Here is a 10,576-nt window from a genome sequence, read left to right as displayed (position 1 = left end):
CTTAACTACCATCACCCATGCTTCTCAGAAACTTGGATCAGCAAAGATTGTGTAATGGTGTACATATGGTTTTGACTGAACATCAGCCTCACATAACCAAAGCAAAAATCCTCACTGGATGTGGTAAGGGAGACATTGTATTTATACCTAGAATTTCACTAAACCCAACAAATGTCCCCTTTTGAAAGAAGCCCATTGTATATGTGGGTATTAAGGATAAATATGTGTTCACATTTGTCTGTATATTTTTGGAAGTGTTGGTTGGACATCAGTTATGAAATGGTGCTCAATCGCAGACATATTTAATCCTAGCACTCTCAAATTTATATTTGAAATTCTGCACTGAAGAGGTGAAATAAGTAAGTAAATATAACTTTATTTTAATCCCGAAACATGTATGTAGCGAATCTGAGTCATGTGGATTCATTATTTTTTCTTTTTGCCTATGTAAAAAAATGTGTTGCTATCTGGGAGATCTTTACAGTAGCAGAAATTCGGTGTGTGGTGAGGCAATTAGCTGACCCCTAATTATAATTATATTTATATTTATAGAATATTTATATATATATATATATATATATATATATATATATATATATATATGTACACTGTCGTGTCTGGGGAGAGTCATTTTCTTTTTGTGCCTTATAATTTAACACACTCACTGGTAAATAAGGAATAAGTAGAAATTTTACCGGTGAGTGTGTTAAATTATAAGGCACAAAAAGAAAATGACTCTTCCCAGACACAATAGAATATGCTTCAACACACGAACTCACATAAAGAATCTTGCAAACCAAATCCCAAAACGAAATATATGTGTGTGTGTGTGTGTATGTATATACTTATGTGTGTGTGTCTTTGTATCTGTGTTTGTCCCCCACCCCCACCAATCACTTAACAACTGATGTTGATGTGTTTATGTCCCTGTAACTTAGCAAAAGATACCAATAGAATAAGTACTCAACTTATGAAGAATAAGTTCTGGGGTTTATTTCTTTGACTAAAAATCCTTTAAGGTGGTGCTCCAGCATGGCTGCAGTCAAATGACTTAAACAAGTAAAAGAGTAAAAGAGTAAGCATGGAAATTTAAACAATAGAAGTATGGCTTAGCACCATATTCTGCAACCCATGTTAAGCCAACACAATGAAGAATGTTTGCTCACGTTCCAAACTTAGTCCTGAAAGTAATATAATAATGGTTTCAAATTCTGGCACAAGGCCAGCAATTTCAGGGGAGATAAGTCAATGAAATTTACTCCAGTATTCAATTGTTACTTATTTTATCAACCCCAAAAGGATGAAAGGCAAAGTCAACCTCAACAGAATTTGAACTTAGAAAGTAAAAACAGATGAAATGCTACCAAACATTTTGTCCAGTGTTAATGATTCTGCTAGTTATTGCCCTGAGACAGATGAAACACCACTAAGCATTTAGTGCAGTGTGCTAACGATTCTTATTTCTTTATTGCCCATAAGTGGGACAAACAAGGGCAGACAAATGGATTAAGTTGATTATATCCACTTCTTCTTCCTAATCTATCATGACCTCACCATATCCCTAGCAGGGTGGCTGAATGGGTACCAGTGCATAACTGGTACTTATTTAATCGACCCCGAAAAGATGAAAGGCAAAGACGACCTCGGCAGAATTTGAACTCAGAACATAACGGCAGATGAAATACGGCAAAGCATTTCGCCCGAGTGCTAACGATTCTGCCAGCTCACTATTCTTTCCATATAAAATAATGATATACCTTCCACTAAGTATAAAAATTTAAGCAACAGAAATATAGCACAGCACCAGATTCTGCTACCATTATGAACCAGACACAATGAAGGATGTCAGCTCGCTCAAGGTTCCAAACTTAGTCCCAATAGTAATATAATTTCACTAATGTTATTAGTAGTAAAAATATAAGACGGGGGCATTGTCACCTTACATAAACAAAGTGCACAACCAGGAAAGATATTCTTGGTTCTCTTTATAATCACCAAATGTAAATCAAAATATATCACAATACAAACATTAGTTTATGTAATGGAGAGTACACAATATTGAAAATGGTGCTATTACAAGTGTATTAAGTTCCATAAACATGCGAAAGATATACACATGTAGAAAAATAGGTTGGGAAACAAATATTGAATACAATTATAAATGTATTCTTGCTCAGATTCAATGGTGCATTGAGTTTCTGGAAGTATGAGTTAAATCACCTCTGCCTGTTTGACACAAAGCAAATAACATGTATGTATAATGCACTTATGTAAAAATGTGTATTCAGGTGTAAGAGTATCTTTCTATATGTACATTTGTTTATGTGTGTGTGTGTGTCTATGTGTGTGTTTGTAGTCAGGTATGTGGGAATATAAGCAGGTATGTTCGTTAATAGCCATGAATTTATGTACATTGTGTGTGTTTGTATGAGTGTATATGTGTGAGTGTGTGTATGTGTGCATGTGTTAATGTGTGTTTGTCTATATGTTTGTATGTGTTTATCTGTGCATGTGTGTGTGTGTGTTTATCTGTGCATGTGTGTGTGTGTGTGTTTATCTGTGCATATGTGTGTGTGTGTGTGTGTGAATGTGTTGTGAATGTGTGAGGCCTCCTGTTTATTAAGTCACTGCACATTTATTTGATTAGTAGAGAGTACCTCTCCATTAAAAACCATTCACTGCGGCTTACCACTGATCCTTGCCATTCACCATCACTGCTGCTGCTACTACTAGTACTACTACTAACACTACCTCCACTACCACCACCACAACAACAACCATCCCCTCAACCACCACCATAACCACCACCACTACCATTCCTATTACTACCACCACTTCCATCATCACTACTGCCAATGCTTTCCCAATTAACCATTATTCCTAGCACCATCTAAACCAACACTAGTGCCACCACCACCAGTGCCACCACCATCACTACCACCACCACCACCATCATTATTTTTATAGTCATCACCAACCACAAAACACTACAACCTGAACCATAGCCATCATCATCATCACCACCACCAGCATTGCAAGTAAGTAGTATAACCAGCACTACAACTGCGACCACTATCATCATAATCATCATAATCATCACCATCACCATCACCACAAGTAAGAAGCTTAAACACCACCGCCATCATCATTATCATCATCATCATTGTCATCATCATCGTCATCATCATCATCGTTGTTGTCATCGTCGTCGTCCTCATCATCATTATCATCATCATCATCACCATAGACAACAACAACATCGTCGTAATCATCATAATCATCATCCACAATCACTGCGTTCAACCACCACCACTACCACCATCACAATCATCATCATCATCATCATCATGACTACCATCACCACCAGCACAAACATCATTACCACTGCTGCAACTACTACTACTACTACTACTACTACTGCTGCTGCTGCTACTATACGACAACCAAGATCACAACACCCTCCACACTACCACTGCTATCACCACTACCACCATGTCACCTACCACCACCATAACCATCAGTCTCATACTGACCAATATATTGATGTAAAAGATCAGTTTCTGTCAAACTGACCATTCCTTAGCAACTAACATTATATTAGTTATGACCAAACATTGTTAGCAATCTGTGTGTGTGAATCCATGTGTGTGTGTGTGTGCACGTGCAAGTGTGTGAGTGTGTGTTTGTATGTACATATGTGCATTTGTGAGTGTATTTGTGTGTGTTTGTACATGTATGTGTGAGCTTGTGCATGTGTGTGTGAGTGTGTATGTGTATGTGTGTATTTTGTGTGTGCTTAACCAACAGAAAAATAGAATGTGTACACACACATGCATACACACACAGTACATAGTAACTAGTTTTCACTGTGGTATCTCACGCACACACACACACATACACATGCACACATACACACATGTCTATATACATGTATATACATACATATACTGAGATATATATCCACAGTATGAGGTAATTAGCTTTTGTAGTGACCACTCACAAACACACACTTTCACTCACACTCACACATGACACACACTCACACACAAACACACATACATATGCACAAACATCATAAACACACACACACTCACACACCCATACATACGCTCACACACAAACACATATATGTACACAAACGTCATATACACAAACATACACACATGCACATACACACACAAACACACTTGCATACACACAAACATCATATTCACAAACACAAAAGCATCACACACACACACACACACACACACACACACACACACACACACACACACACACACACACACACACACACACACACACGCTCACACATATACATTCTCATATCTCAGTTATATCAATGATGTATAATTCTCTGATTCCTTCTCTAGTTTACCATTTGCTGTTCCGGCTATTCTTTCTACGTCTAACAGCAGACAGGCACAACATTGTATATCCAGCTACAAACTCATGCTTTCCCAATCTCCTTCCAGGCTCCTATTCTCTTGTACACTACCATTCTTCGTCTTCACATTCATTCAATGCTGCCTCTTATGTACATGTTCAATATCATACATATGTGTATTCATATAGAAAAGTTAACTCAAAGACCAGAACACATTCAGGCAGAACATTCTCTATGACAGTGGTTCCCAACTTTTGCACTATCAAGGACCCCTTATATTTAAATGCTCCACGAGGCTCCAGCAGGGGATGGTGGTGATCCCTGCTGTACTCTTCCACCACAACTTTCTCTCACTCTTACTTCCTGTTTCTGTTGTACCTGTATTTCAAAGGGCCGGCCTTGTCACTCTCTGTGTCACGCTGAATATCCCCGAGAACGACGTTAAGGGTACACGTGTCTGTGGAGTGCTCAGCCACTTACACGTTAATTTCATGAGCAGGCTGTTCTGTTGATTCGGATCAACCGGAACCCTCGTCGTTGTAACCGATGGAGTGCTTCCAATCCAATATTTAAATGAGTTTTCCCACGGACCCCAGAATATTGAATGGTCCGTCAGCTTAACATGTTCACAGACCCCTAGTACTTACTTTTGCAGACCACCAGGAGTCCACAGACCACTGGTTGGGAACCACTGCTCTAAGAACTGAGGGTAAAGAGCTCCTGCGGTCATGAATGACCGTGGGATTGCTCCTAGAAAGTTCCCCTCCGAGGCACAATTCCAGGCAAGGTTGATTATGGAAGACCAGCAGTCACCCATGTTGTCCAAGGGAAAGGAAAAGGCTGATACAACTTGGCACCAGTGATGTCATAACTCATATCTACAGCTGAGTGAACTGGAGCAATGTGAAATAAAATGTCTTGCTCAAGAACACAATACACAGCCTGGTTTGGGAATCGAACTCACTACCTCATGATTGTGAGCTAAATGCTCTAACCATTAAGCCATGCACCTTAACATACATGTATGCATGCATACATATATACATAAAGACCTCCTTCAGTCATGAATGACCACGGGATTGCGCTTAGAAAGTTCCCCTCCAAGGCACAAATCTGGGCAAAGTTGTTTATGGAAGACCTGCAGTCGCCCATGCATACCGGCCTCCCCTCTCCACACCATTGATGTTATCCAAGAGAAAGGCAAAGGCTGATAAAGCTTGGCACCAGTGACATCGCAACTCATTTCTACAGATGAGTGAACTGGAGCAATGTGACATAAAGTGTCCTGCTCAAGAAGAGCACAACATACAGCCCAGTTCAGGAATCGAACTCACTACCTCATGATTGTGAGCCTGATGCTCTAACCACTGAGCCATGAGCCTTCACACAAGACCTGAGCACTGTTTTATAATTACAATTTGGCTTGCCAGAGATGAGTTCCTGCAGCAGATCCATGAGCCCTTTGTATGATTAACAAGTCTTTATAGAGATTTTGCCCTGCTTGCCCTTCTCAACAGTCATTTGTCATTCTGTCAGAATACTTTGTTAGCATCATCTTCATGAATGATACAACTGATCCATTTACTCTTTTATTCTTTTACATGTTTCAGTCATTTGACTGCAGCCATGCAGGAGAGCGTCACATTGAAGGGATTCAGTTGAACAAATTGACCCCAGGACTTATTCTTTGGAAGTCTAGTACTTATTTTATCGATCTCTTTTGCCGAACCACAAAGTTACGGAGACATAAACACACCACCATCGCTTGTCAAGCAATGTTGGTGGGGACAAACACAGACACACAAACATATACACACACATATATAAGGTGGCGAGCAGGCAGAAACGTTAGCACGTCGGGCAAAATGCGTAGCCGTATTTCGTCTGCCATTACGTTCTGGGTTCAAATTCCGCCAAGGTCGACTTTGCCTTTCATACTTTCAGGGTCAATGAATTAAGTACCAGTTACGCACTGGGGTCGATGTTATTGACTTAATCCGTTTGTCTGTCCTTGTTTGTCCTCTCTGTGTTTAGCCCCTTGTGGGTAGTAAAGAATATATATATATATATATATATATATATATATATATATATATATACATATATATTACATATATAAAGAGTAAAAGAATAAAAGAGTGAGATATTAGGGATATAATTTACCGGTAAACTTTCCTCATGGTGAACTTTCTTCAAGGTTAATTGATGATGGGGAACTTTCCTTGCAGTGAATTGACGGTGGTGAACTTACCTGAAATTGCACTTGCACTCTCTGTACCACCTGTTCTCAGGCCCATGCCCAAGAAGGACCGAGACAATGGATATTGCCCAACTATCTTGTTCTTAGTGTACTCCTAGGTCTCCGGCCATTTGGCTTTGCTTGAAGAATCCATTTCACAATTCTTTCTCTGGCATTCTAATCACTGTACAACACAAATCCAGTTATGTTTGTTTGTTTGTACTCTACAGTTCCAATCAACTTCATTTTCTGATTTCACTTTATTACCTCAACAATTTCCCTCATCTGCCATTTCCTTCCGGTCAGCTCATTTGAGTATATTGCAATGACCACAAGGGGAACAACAGAATCATGTTGTGGTCGCAGGTTTGTTTTCTATTTTAAACTTGTTGACCAGTTATCTTAATGGTAGTTCAGAATTATTATTTTTTTTGTTTTTGTTTATTTGTTGTTTTTTTTTAACTGGTTTTTAAGTTTGACTTTTGTGAAGTGTAGCAGGAGATGAAGCCATTTTCAGAGAACTTGCTGGTACAGATCTTCCTTTGTGTCCACTTTTGTAATTTGGGAAGTTCTAGCACTTGAAAATAGCCATAAGAGCATGGATTGAAAAAAAAGGGAGAAGAGAGAGAGAGAAAAAGGTGTGCGTGAAGAGAATGAGACTGAATGGATGAATGTAAAGAAGAAGGAGGAGGAGGAGGAGGAGAAGGAGGAGAAGGAGGAGGAGAAGAAGGAGAAGAAGAAGAAGAAGGAGAAGAAGGAGAAGAAGAAGAAGGAGGAGAAGAAGAAGGAGGAGAAGAAGAAGAAGAAGAAGAAGAACAACAACAACAACAACAACAACAACAACAACAACATCAACCACCACTACTACTACTACTACTAACAGAAGAGAAAAATAAATGGCAGGCACTCCTTTAAGACTGCAAGCACTTTAATAGTGGAACTTCATTTCTAGACAGTTGGACATAGAGGTGAGGAGGTGGGGCAGTCACTGATTTATTAGTAAAGAGAGAGAGGAGAGAGACAAGGTGGGGGATGGTTAAGAGAAAGAAGGATCAGAGCTAAAAAGGCAATTAAGGCTTCACCTGTGTATGTGTCTGTCTGAGAGAGGGAGAGAGGGAGAGAGAGAGAGAGAGAGGGAGTGTGTGTGTGTGTGTGTGTGTGTGTGTTTGTGTGTGAAATATTTGTCTGTGAACATTTGTGTTCATACAAAGATTTCTCTCCTTGTTTCTTTCGTGTTCCTTTCTGTAGAAGAGCATAGGCTCGAAACATAAAAGACTTTTTTAATTCCTGAGCATTATACTAATACATCTGTTTATTTTCTACACCACCTGTCTTCATCTTTTGTTTTTTTCGTGAATTCTCCCTATATATATATATATATATATATATATATATATATATATATATAGATCAATAAATGGTGGGGTTGTGTTGACCGCACATGGAGAAATGATAAGTACGGAAAAATTTTTTTTTAAATGCAGAATGCTCAAATGAAAGAAAATTTTAATAAAATGAGAAATTGATAAAATATATAAATATATATTTATTCAACCGGTTTTCGTCATTGTATGACTTGTCAAGAATATTTATGTTTAAAAAGTTTTTTAAAAATTAGAAAGGGGAAAAAAAGAAAATTGCATTGTTTTTTGCAAAAGAATAATGATAAAAATGTACAAAAATGAAAAAATAAGTACTCCGATACATTGTGAGTTCGTTGTGTATCTTGAGTTTAATGATTGTTCACGAAAAAATTACCTTGAGGTATTAGGATCCAAAGGGATTAAGAGCATGTGTTGTTTGGTTTAATTCAGGATGTTGGCAGGACAGGAAGTAGTAGTAATTGTGGTTCTTCAGTTCCTGTGTTGTGAGTAAGGGGAGACAACTCTTTTGAGTTCTTCAATAAGGGCTGTTGGTAAAACCCAAATTATAAAATTATCATTTTAGCTTCATTTGCGTTATCTTTTTTATATAATTGCTTGTTAACTTAACTTTCAGATTTTAACACTTTATTTATATTATTTTCTAATTATATAAATCTGCATAGACAATTGCATTTCAGATTATCATATCATTTATAATAAAAATAATTTTTATTTTTTAATTTTTGTACATTTTTATCATTATTCTTTTGCAAAAAACAATGCAATTTTCTTTTTTTTCCCTTTCTAATTTTTAAAAAACTTTTTAAACATAAATATTCTTGACAAGTCATACAATGACGAAAACCGGTTGAATAAATATATATTTATATATTTTATCAATTTCTCATTTTATTAAAATTTTCTTTCATTTGAGCATTCTGCATTTTTAAAAAAATTTTTCCTTACTTATATATATATATATACATATATGTATATATATATGTATGTATGTGTATATCCAGCCATAGAAACCATACTGATGCAGACACTGAAACCTGGTTCAGTCCTTCGACACATCAGGTCCTTATCAATCCTTCTAACCCATGCAAACATGAAACATGGATGTTAAATGATAATAATGATGATGATGATATATATGTGTGGGTGTGTACGTATGTGTGTATGTGTGCCTATGAAGTTTTGTATATGAATATACATGTACACACATGTGGGTGTGTACGTATGTGTGTATGTGTGCCTATGAAGTTTTGTATATGAATATACATGTGTGTACATGTATATACATTCAAACATGTACACACACATGTAGTACAAATAATTATATGTTCATTTTATTCTTTTATTCTTTTATTTGCTTCAGTCATTTGACTGCAGCCATGCTGGAGCACCACCCTTAGTCAATCAAATTGACCCCAGGACTTATTCTTTGTAGCCTAGTACTTAATCGGTCGGTCTCTTTTTGCCAAACCGTTAAGTTACAAGGATGTAAACACACCAACATTGGTTGTCAAGCAATAGTAAGGGGACAAATACAGAAACACAATCATACACATACATACACACACACACACACATATACGACGGGCTTCTTTCAGTTTCCATCTACCAAATCCACTCACAAGGCTTTGATCAGCCCAAAGCTATAGTAGAAGACATTTGTGGGACTGAACCCAAAACCATGTGGTTGGGAAGCAAGCTACTTACCACACAACCACTCTTGCACCTATGTTCATTTGTGTATATTTGTGTATGTGTGTGTGTGGTGTGTGTGTATGGTGAGAGTGTGCATAATTGGTAGAAAGGAGAGTTAATACACCAATAAATTTATGCCAAAAGAAAATGATACTAATGATGATGATGATGATGATGACAATGACAATGATGCAGATAATGACGATGGTGATGATGATTATGAAGCTGATGATGAGGATGATGATAATGATGATGATGATGATGATGATGATGATGGTGGTGATGGTGATGGTGATGATGATGATGATGATGATGATGATGATGACAATGATGAGGATGATGACAATGGTGATGATGATGATGATGATGATGACAATGATGAGGATGATGACAGAGGTAATGATGATGATCTTGATGATGATGACAATGATAGATGGTTTTAGTGGTGATAATGATAGTAGTGTGGTTGTTGTTGGTAGTGGTGGAGGTGGTGGTATTGGTGGTGGTGGTGGTGGTAATAGTGTTAATGAAATTGATCATAATCTGATGTTTGCATGGGTAGCAGTATTGGTGGTGTTTGTAGTAGTGTTGATAGTGGCAGTGCAGTACCCAAGTATTAGGGGTACAGGTTGCAGTGGTGGCATTTGTAGTAGTGGTGGTAGCAGTGGCTGCAGTGGTGGTAGAAGAGCAGAGATGGTGGTGGTGACAGCAGGGTTAATGGTAATGATTGCACTATGGTGTTTTTCTGCCATTTAACCCCAGGTTAATCCTGATCAATGAAACAGACCGTTGATCAAAACTTCCAACCACGACCATCCTGTCTGTTTATAAATCTATAGGATTACATTTTCTAATGTGACCTTTAAAAGAGTT

The sequence above is a fragment of the Octopus sinensis genome, linkage group LG18 (assembly GCF_006345805.1).
Source record: "Octopus sinensis linkage group LG18, ASM634580v1, whole genome shotgun sequence".
Lineage (NCBI taxonomy): Eukaryota > Metazoa > Mollusca > Cephalopoda > Octopoda > Octopodidae > Octopus > Octopus sinensis.
This window is presented reverse-complemented; position numbering follows the sequence as displayed.